Genomic DNA, 11,479 nt, shown 5'->3' on the forward strand with positions numbered 1-11,479 from the left:
CAATTGCAGACCAAGTGTAACTAAAAATAGCCTTTGTAAAAATGTAAACGGTGGAATATGGAGGGGAGCTCCCTGGGTAGGACCCTTGTACTTATGGAAAAAACTCACAAATAAGATGATCCATGACAGGATTAATGATGACGAAAACGAAAATGTAATACCTTATAAAGATCTCAATGAAAATGAATGTAACACATGTATTTAAAATGTTTTAATGGAAAGTATATCGGAGCCATTAAGAGACACTACATGGCTCATATTGGTTGGCAGACTTCCAGTGAGGACAGTAGTTAGCTGGAGCTGCTATGTCATGACCAAACATTATCCATGCTAAGTAATGGCCAAGATGAAACACTGGATTACCTTTTAATTGACTGCTACAGAACCAAGGTGATGTGGAACGAAATGTTAGGAATTGGAATATTCAAATTCACCCAATGGGAAGAATCATTATTTAGCATGAGTCCAAGATGTTGATCTTCCATAGTTCTTACATGTTCTCCAATAAGTACAAAGTTAACAGTCTTTTATGCCAATACACATAGGGGGCAGTCAGCGATTGTTGCCAATAATTACACAGTCTATTATGCTCCAAAAAGAAAGGTTTGACCTACATCTTACGCTTTTATTGTATGTTCCAACCTCCCCTATGGTCCTTTTTTTTTTTTTTTAACTACCATGGCATTGTAACAGTCAGAAATACTGTGTCTAATGAAATTGAATCTTGCTCTTTTTATTCTTTGTTTATTAATTCTATGAAATATTATGTGAAAACTGTTGTATTTATGTGATAGAAAATGGACAAATGTATTTGATAAATATTGTTAATTATGATTGTAAAATGTTAACTCTTATTTTTTCTTATTATTTATACCTCCACAAAATAATGTAATGTATTATTCTCCCTATTTCTACCATGTAATGTACATGTGCAAATGTATTCAATAAAATATTTTTTTTTTTAATGAAATCCATTAATTATTTAATTACACTAAATCCATTGCTGGACGGAAAACCATGCAAAAAAGGGATGCTTCAAGTGAATCTTAATGGTTCCACCATTTAGGTTCCAGGACAGAGAAGAGTTTAGACTGTGTAAACACAAAATACTGGTCTTGATTCGCAATTTCTATAGTGTTTTATTATTTTTTTTACATGCATGGGATTATTATCACAATACTACCTCATACATGTAGTTGATAATTGAGCAAAGTAATAATTGAGCACAGTCCTCTGTCCTTTGCAACCCCCTACTAATTACCTTATAAGGACAAAACATACATTCCTCTGCCACTTAAGACCCACCCCTTTTACGTTCATTGTGACTTACCCATATATAATACCCATATATAAATGAATATAAAATGAATATAATTAATATAAAAGACAATAAAATACAAAACACAAAACTGCCAACTTGATTTAGTAATAATATTAAAACAATATTCTGGTCTGCACCTCTAAAATTCCATCTCAACTGTATGGGTCAGGAACCACTCTGGTTGATGGCCCAGAGCCCAGGCTGACTTGACAGATGTGCAGACTCCAGATAGAGCCTGACTTGGTGATAGATGTGCAGACTCCAGATAGAGGCTGACTTGGTGACAGATGTGCAGACTCCAGATAGAGCCTGACTTGGTGACAGATGTGCAGACTCCAGATAGAGGCTAACTTGGTTACAGATGTGCATACTCCAGATAGAGGCTGACTTGGGGACAGATGTGCAGACTCCAGATAGAGGCTGACTTGATGTGCAGACTCCAGATAGAGGCTAACTTGGTTACAGATGGGAATTCGGCAGCATAGAGGAGTTCTCCCTAAAGCACATCTAACCCCCCATAACTTCACCTAATGACAAAAGTATAAAATGGTGTGTGTGCTTGTCCTCACGTTTGCATGCTTGTGTTCAGTAGGATCATACACTGGTGGAATGACATTCACTATCAACATATTCCAGTGCTATTGATCCTGAATGACATACGTAAGGCCAGAAGCAGAACATGCTGCTGCGTGTTTGTGTGCCACAATCCATATGGTTATTAGGTAGGTTTACCAACTTATTTACATGAGAATTTCTTGGAACTCAGCCTTGACCTAAAGCAAAGATTGGAATCTACTTCCTTCTGTAATTAACCTTTGTTTCCTCATGGCATGTTTGTGTCACTATCCTTATGGTTAGCAGGTAGGTTTACCAACTTATTTACATTAGAATGTCTTGATTTTCTTGGAACTCAGCCTTGACTTAAAGCAATGATTGGAATCTACTTCCTTCTGTTATTAACCTTTGTTTCCTCATGACATGTTTGTGTCACTATCCTTATGGTTAGCAGGTAGGTTTACCAACTTATTTACATTAGAATGTCTTGATTTTCTTGGAACTCAGCCTTGACTTAAAGCAATGATTGGAATCTACTTCCTTCTGTTATTAACCTTTGTTTCCTCATGACATGTTTGTGTCACTATCCTTACGGTTAGCAGGTAGGTTTACCAACATATTTACATTAGAATGTCTTGATTTTCTTGGAACTCAGCCTTAATTTAAAGCAATGATTGGAATCTACTCCCTTCTGTTATTCACCCTTGTTTCCTCATACTTAACACTTCTGCTCTCACTCAACATTTGAAAGACCGTACACATACTCAAGGCCACATTCTAGATCTCCAAAGGTCTCAATATGTCCTCAGTCATGGTTAAAAACTTGGCCCTGTCTGATCATTTCTGTCTTTTTTGAATCACTGGTCACCCCAGAGGTTTACATAAACATTGTTTCTGTTAAGAAAAGGTACATTAATGAGAGTACCAATGCTCAGTTTATGGAAGCCATAGCTATCTCTACAACAATAAATGCAAAGTCAATGGATGAGCAAACAGAAAACACCATGGAGAATAACCATGATGGTGAACGCCCTGAAAAGAGAATGCAGGAAAGCGGAACATAAGTGGAGGAAAACTAAACTTCAAATTTAGGTACAGTTATGCTCATAAATTGACAAACCCTGTCAGAAACTATGAAATGATAGCATTGATTTTGAAAATATGACTGATCACACAAAAAAAATATGACTGATCTTTTATTTAAGGATAGTGATCATAATGATGACAGAAATCACAATACCTTGACATGCCTCACGCAAGCAAGCAAGTTTGTTATTGGTGACATCTCCATATCAGCAATGCAGGTTGAAAATGGTAGAGACAAGTCCTAACAATCCCAACTCTCAGTTTCCATGTGAGGTTTGGGGTTTAAATGAGAACAAGAAACAAGAAACACTAATAATAAACACAGGAGCTAGGGGCGATAAATGAACAACATACGTGTCATGTTCCTGTGAGTTTTTGGAAACATTATTTGTTTGGAGAGTTCTAGCTGTTTTCCTCTGTGCTTGTGTGTGTGTGCTTGGTAGGTGCAGGTGGGCGTGGCTGTGCAGGATTTTTTCCCTCGTTCGGCGCAGCTGCTGTTGATCAGCTCATCAACCACCTGTATAAGAACTTCCTGATCCAGCCAACCTGCGCCAGATTGTTCTTCGTCCTCCTGTGTTATACCTCGTGTGCGACAGCGGTGGTTTGTATTGCTCTGAGATCCATGTTTGCTAGTTATATATATACTATATATATATATATATATATATATATAGTTCTGTTACAAAATGAAATGTTCTTGTGGCGACCGTGTGTTAATTTAAAGCGCTGTTCTAAGTTGCTCAGTTATGTTTCATTAGGGGCGGGGCCTGACAGTTAGGTGGGGCTGTTTTACCTGGTGGGACGTCCCACAGTGAGGAGGACATCTCCGGGGGCTCGGGGACAGCAGGGGCGGGTCCAGGGGTCCCAGGCCATAGCTCATATAAGGTGGGGTTTTGGCAAGCATCTCTCTCTCTTGTGGCTCCACTCCTGTGTGTGATAGAGAACCGTGACGTGTGATACTTGTCTTAGCTAGCTACAGATCTAGGAGAGTTTGTCAAGAGCCTGTGTGTATTGTTGGGTGTAGACAGTGGCCACACAGATGTCTTGTTAGGGTTAATAAATTCTACCTGGTGTTCTTTACCTCTGACTCCGACTCCTGATTTAGCATCCCGACCAGGGGTGTTACATTATTATCTGGGGTCCAAAAGACCCCAAAGACCCAGAGTGTCACTACTAATGAAGACCATCAGAGGGTTATAATGTAGGGTGAAAATGAGCTTCACCTCTTTGAATGACCAGCAGCCTCCACAGCTTGTTAAATAGCCTTGTGTTTAGAGAAGCGGACCTGTGAACTATAGGTCCCGAGTTCATATCTCCCCACAGGCCAAGTGAAGTACGCATTATGAATTTTTTCGTATGGACGAAAACTTAGCTGGCTTAAGCCTTCCGTATCTACATTATCATAAACCTGAAATAAAACAGTTTACGGTTATATTGCGACTGTTTCTGGTGGATTTTCGAAGTACGCATCCGTGCATGCATTTTGGGTCAGGATTGACAAACACATTTGCTGGCTACAACATACTGTAGTGATGCATAGCAATCCATTGTCCAGAGTTGTTTGTGTTGAAAATAAATCAATTTATTGAGTTTTTTTCTTTTACAGCGTTTAAAAAATAAAGAAATTACTGTGTGTGAATCCACATAAAATAATCCAGTTGGTAAATATGGAGCATGGCGCATGGTCAAAAAACTGTGCTGCCATTCCAAACACTCCTCCAGCAACCTAGCTGCCTGTAGACCTTCCAATGGTTCTCTCTAATTGCCTGTAGAGGGCGCCATACAAACTCAAAGTGGAAAGTAGGAACAACAACACACACGTCACTTACATAAACATAAATAAACAATATAGTTCTTAGGCTCTCATTTGGCTCCTACAAACCGGCCCCAACTGCACTTGATGTGGAATCAAATCAATTCATCAGCGTTTACGTATGCAGCTCTTACGTACACTTACATATGCAGCTCTTACGTATCAAGTATACAGCTCTTACGTATCAAGTATACAGCTCTTACGTATCAAGTATACAGCTCTTACGTATCAAGTATACAGCTCTTACGTACACTTACTTATACAGCTCTTACGTATCAAGTATACAGCTCTTACGTACATTTACGTATAAAGAGACCACTGTACCTTTTTCTTTCCTTTCCAAAAAAGTCAAAAAGGAATGTTTTGAGTGAGGATAAGAAGGGTTAAAATTAAGAGAGCAATGCAAATTGAATGCTTCTGTTCCTCACTCAAAACCTTCCCTTTCAACTATTTTGGAAAGGAAAGAAAAAGCTGCAGTGGTCTCTAAATTTTTTCTGGACCTGTAGAAGTCATCTTCCTAGAAAGCACCTTCTTGTAGTAGGCAAGTCTTGGATATTCCCTTTTTACAGTCTATGGTCACAACTTATTGGCTTATTCGTTCTGGTTAATGTAGTTTATTTGATTAATTCCTATTCAACAAGTGGACTCTCATTTTCTCAAGGTTTTGACAAGAAAAAGTAAAATACACTTACATAATACAAGAAAAAATGTGGAAAAAAGATTATAGACAGTTTAGCAGTTAGTTACATCTGGTAATTAAGTCCTTATCTGTCATTAAACATAATGTAATATGTAGTGGGATGTGATTCAATATTTAAAGTATCATTACCAGAAGTCTTCTTACATGATGTGTATATTCTGAATGTCAAACTACCTACATCAGACATGTCAGGATGATTTTTATGACACTTAAACAATTTGCAGTCATAAAATGTAAACGTCAAATGCAAAATAGGTCACTGAAACACAACTATACAAATATAAAGTAAATAGGCATTTTATAAAAAAGAAGACAATTGGAAATACAATGTATTATTGAGTAATTGATTCATGAAGCAAACAAACACTGTTCTTCAGCTCCCTCTAGTGGGGAGACCAGGGAGTTCAGCAGCAATGTTACCATGAGTAAGGAGTTGAAAACACCGTTCTGCACCTAAGCCAAAAGCAGGTGCACATGCAGGTGTAGAATCACCTCTACATTTTGCTATGCATACACATCATCGATGATAAGGTACGGTATCATATCGTAAAAAGTGACACATGATTTAGTTGGAGTTAATGTGTTCTTAGTACAGTTCTTTTAGTATGGAGTTAATAACATTTAATCTTATAAAATATGTTTTATCCCCCAAAGTGTTTTTTGATGTGTACTATCATTTATAGGAGAGTTTGATATTGGATGTTCTAGTCATTCTAACATCAAGTCCAGTCATCACACTGTTGTGTTGTTATAGTCTATGACCATAGAGGTCCATAAATCATTGTTGACTGATTGGGGAAATATTAACAGATATCTACAGCCTAGAGAACATATAATAGTTAAAAGACTACAATTGCCTCAAAGGTAAAAGAGTACCCAGGTTTTGGTCCTTTTTTGACAATATCAAGTTTCCTGCTATCAATTATTGTCTGAAAAGGAGCATTATTACTACATTTGCAATTCACTAAAACAGAGATATTACTGATTCCAGATATATGGAATGACACAATGGATAAAGAACATTCACATTACCTGGGGACAAGGCCCAGGGTCTTAGCTGAAGAAAGAGACAAGAACAACTAAAGGAAGTACAATGACTTTATAAAAAAACTCTTAACTTCTATCCACCAGGTGTTATTAACATGCATAAGGCTACTGCCCCTCATCCACATTTATCAGCATGTGTGGACACAGTTCAACTGAAACATAAAAAACCTGAACTCTTCAACTACAGCAGTAGAGATTATAAACATGTTTGGCCACAGAAGATAATATTTAGGATCATTAAGTGTTAGAATACAATAAAATTTGTGTATTTTGCTCAGGGTGTTATTTTCCTGCATTAAAAGTAAACCCATGTGTGACACAAATGGTCATTGTAATCATTACATGTATGGCATATTTGAAATGTTTTAAGCTAATAATTTTTTTCAGTCTATTTTGGGGATTTTCAAAGAGGTTATTATAATAATACTAATGATGAAACTGATGTACAGATAATAATTGTTAGATATACTGTAGGTTACGACTCAGCCAAGAAAAATTTAATTAAATATATTACGTCTTTAACCCCAAAAATGCCACAGCAAAGCATGCTATTAAAAGATGTTGATTTTCAAGAAACCGAAAATGAATCATTAAAGTAACAAATTCAGGGGTATTCTGGAGAGTATTAGATTAAGGGCCCAAAATGACACTTTGAGGAGTAAGTAGTAAGATGATGTTTCTACTAAACACTAGTCTAAAGTCAGTTGTGTGTTTTATTAATAGTAATAGTTGAGGCTTTCAGGATTAAAACATCATCATAGATCTGTTTCTACAGGGAGCCTATATCCAGCTGATGTCATCTACAAAAATGTGTTTCCTGCTACCTCACAGTGCCTCATATGTGGTGCTTAATTAGCCTTTGACTCCCTAGATCTGTAGAGGACCAATCCACACACAATGATAACTGCTACCAGGACACAGCCAGCGATGAAGACCAAGTCCGGGTTCAAAGTCACACCAGCGGCTGGAGAGGGAAAACAAATGGATTAAAACGGAGCCCACCTCTGAAATGAACGTTCTCTAAATGAAAATAATTTTTTAATTACATTTTTTTTTATTCTGTGATAATGTAACAATTGTCTGTAAATTACACTGTTTAAATTTTAGGACAGCTTTCTGAGTGAACTACTTTACTGTCTTGTGATGACTTTTGGTTCATTAGTAAACAGCTATTTACCCAAAGGAAGATTATTATTTACCAAGTCAATAATTCTAATTTCTGAAGTGATTTTTTTTTTCAGCAATAAGAACATACTCTACCACTTTCCATTGAGTAACCAGGACACACATAAATCATTTAATTGAAATGTTTAAAAGAGGAAAATAAAATACCTAACAATTCTGTACAATCCACAGCAGCATTAAGTAGATTAACTAAGACAATCTCACCAGTGGAGGTTTGAGACAGGCTACAAGAAAATACATTGTATTTAGAAGAGTGCCTCTGGTGAGTATTCAGAGCACTTAATTCTCCACATTTTGTGGTGTTATAGACTTCATTTATATACACCATGCTTCACCTGACACACTTCACTTTTCCAAAAATTGGCACATATTTCCAAATAGATGTTTTCACTTTGTCATTAAGCACTTAAACAAAACTACAACTTGTATTCATTGTAATGTTGCCTGGATTGAATATTTATTGGACAATCCTGTTTTATTATTACATACAGTGATTTATCATTTGAGCAAAATGTCATGGCACACTTGATGTATCCTCACCTTGCCAACGTGCCACCATTCAGCCGATTGCTCACTGTTCTGACTTAACGCTTTGGCTTTCAAAGGTTGCCTTGCTTTAGGGTTTCAAATAACTATTAATGAACAATAATAGGCCCATCGCTGAACGGAATCAAAGAACTATGGTCTGTAGCAACTATTACATGGCCTTTTAATGCTGCTGCATAATTAATTTGGCCTAATTAGACATACTAATGACTATCTTGTTTGAACGACTTAGCAAACATTTTTTGCATTTTTTCAAAATGTAATATTTATTTTATTACTACTTAATTTTTTTTACTAATTCGTTCAAACGAGATACTAAGTCGTTCAAACACGATAAACTTAGTCTCTGGGCCCAAATAATGTTTTACTACTTGGGCTTCAGGGCTTCTGTATCTCACTGTTTAAATAAACCTACCATTAAAAGTATAGGCTGATCATTTCTTTGTCAGTGGGCCAACATACAAAATTAGCAGGGGATCAAGTACTTTTTTCCCTCTCTGTAACTCTTTACATAAGATTGTGGCTAAGTATAATGACAACTTAAAACATAAAGTCATACAGTGCAAGTAAAACCAGGTGACCCTAATCCAACCCAGTACTCTGAGTTACCTGGTAATGCATCCTAAGGAATGTGAAACCTTTCAATGAGAAATGGAACTCAGATCCAGAACTGGAGTAGATCTGAACAGTTTAATCGTTCTTGCAGCTGGAAAAACTAATATACAGTAAGTCACTCCAAAATTTTTTTTTTATCACAGAATATTTAAAGAAATTATATTTTTTAATCACAAGGAACCCATGTATGCTACCATGTGTCCCCAAAAGACCTTCTATGCACTAGGGAACAGGAGGGCAAAGATAATCCCTGAATATGTCTAGTTTGAGACAGGCTATCCAAATGAGGATAAGAATAAAAGGTGAAAAGATCTGACCTAAATACACCAGGAAAAACAGTCTTAGTGTTCCTGATCCATATACACCAAAAAACACAGTCTTAGTGTTCCTGATCCATATACACCAGTAAACACAGTCTTAGTGTTCCTGACCCATATACACCAGTAAACACAGTCTTAGTGTTCCTGACCCATATACACCAGTAAACACAGTCTTAGTGTTCCTGACCCATATACACCAGCAAACACAGTCTTAGTGTTCCTGACCCATATACACCAGTAAACACAGTCTTCGTGTTCCTGACCCATATACATCAGTAAACACAGTCTTAGTGTTCCTGACCCATATACACCAGTAAACACAGTCTTAGTGTTCCTGACCCATATACACCAGTAAACACAGTCTTAGTGTTCCTGACCCATATACACCAGTAAACAGTCTTTGTGTTCCTGACCCATATACACCAGTAAACAGTCTTAGTGTTCCTGACCCATATACACCAGTAAACACAGTCTTAGTGTTCCTGACCCATATACACCAGTAAACAGTCTTAGTGTTCCTGACCCATATACACCAGTAAACACAGTCATAGTGTTCCTGACCCATATACACCAGTAAACACAGTCTTAGTGTTCCTGACCCATATACACCAGTAAACAGTCTTTGTGTTCCTGACCCATATACGTCAGTAAACACAGTCTTAGTGTTCCTGACCCATATACACCAGTAAACACAGTCTTAGTGTTCCTGACCCATATACACCAGTAAACACTGTCTTAGTGTTCCTGACCCATATACACCAGTAAACACAGTCTTAGTGTTCCTGACCCATATACACCAGTAAACACAGTCTTAGTGTTCCTGACCCATATACACCAGTAAACACAGTCTTAGTGTTCCTGACCCATATACACCAGTAAACACAGTCTTAGTGTTCCTGACCCATATACACCAGTAAACACAGTCATAGTGTTCCTGACCCATATACACCAGTAAACACAGTCTTAGTGTTCCTGACCCATATACACCAGTAAACAGTCTTTGTGTTCCTGACCCATATACGTCAGTAAACACAGTCTTAGTGTTCCTGACCCATATACACCAGTAAACACAGTCTTAGTGTTCCTGACCCATATACACCAGTAAACACTGTCTTAGTGTTCCTGACCCATATACACCAGTAAACACAGTCTTAGTGTTCCTGACCCATATACACCAGTAAACACAGTCTGTGTTCCTGACCCATATACACCAGTAAACACAGTCTTAGTGTTCCTGACCCATATACACCAGTAAACACAGTCTGTGTTCCTGACCCATATACACCAGTAAACACAGTCTTAGTGTTCCTGACCCATATACACCAGTAAACACTGTCTTAGTGTTCCTGACCCATATACACCAGTAAACACAGTCTTAGTGTTCCTGACCCATATACACCAGTAAACACAGTCTTAGTGTTCCTGACCCATATACACCAGTAAACACAGTCTTAGTGTTCCTGACCCATATACACCAGTAAACACAGTCTTAGTGTTCCTGACCCATATACACCAGTAAACACTGTCTTAGTGTTCCTGACCCATATACACCAGTAAACACAGTCTTAGTGTTCCTGACCCATATACACCAGTAAACACAGTCTTAGTGTTCCTGACCCATATACACCAGTAAACACAGTCTGTGTTCCTGACCCATATACACCAGTAAACACAGTCTTAGTGTTCCTGACCCATATACACCAGTAAACACAGTCTGTGTTCCTGACCCATATACACCAGTAAACACAGTCTTAGTGTTCCTGACCCATATACACCAGTAAACACTGTCTTAGTGTTCCTGACCCATATACACCAGTAAACACAGTCTTAGTGTTCCTGACCCATATACACCAGTAAACACAGTCTTAGTGTTCCTGACCCATATACACCAGTAAACACAGTCTTAGTGTTCCTGACCCATATACACCAGTAAACACAGTCTTAGTGTTCCTGACCCATATACACCAGTAAACACTGTCTTAGTGTTCCTGACCCATATACACCAGTAAACACAGTCTTAGTGTTCCTGACCCATATACACCAGTAAACACAGTCTTAGTGTTCCTGACCCATATACACCAGTAAACACAGTCTGTGTTCCTGACCCATATACACCAGTAAACACAGTCTTAGTGTTCCTGACCCATATACACCAGTAAACACAGTCTGTGTTCCTGACCCATATACACCAGTAAACACAGTCTTAGTGTTCCTGACCCATATACACCAGTAAACACTGTCTTAGTGTTCCTGACCCATATACACCAGTAAACACAGTCTTAGTGTTCCTG

The sequence above is a fragment of the Esox lucius genome, chromosome 7, assembly GCF_011004845.1.
Source record: "Esox lucius isolate fEsoLuc1 chromosome 7, fEsoLuc1.pri, whole genome shotgun sequence".
Classification (NCBI taxonomy): domain Eukaryota; kingdom Metazoa; phylum Chordata; class Actinopteri; order Esociformes; family Esocidae; genus Esox; species Esox lucius.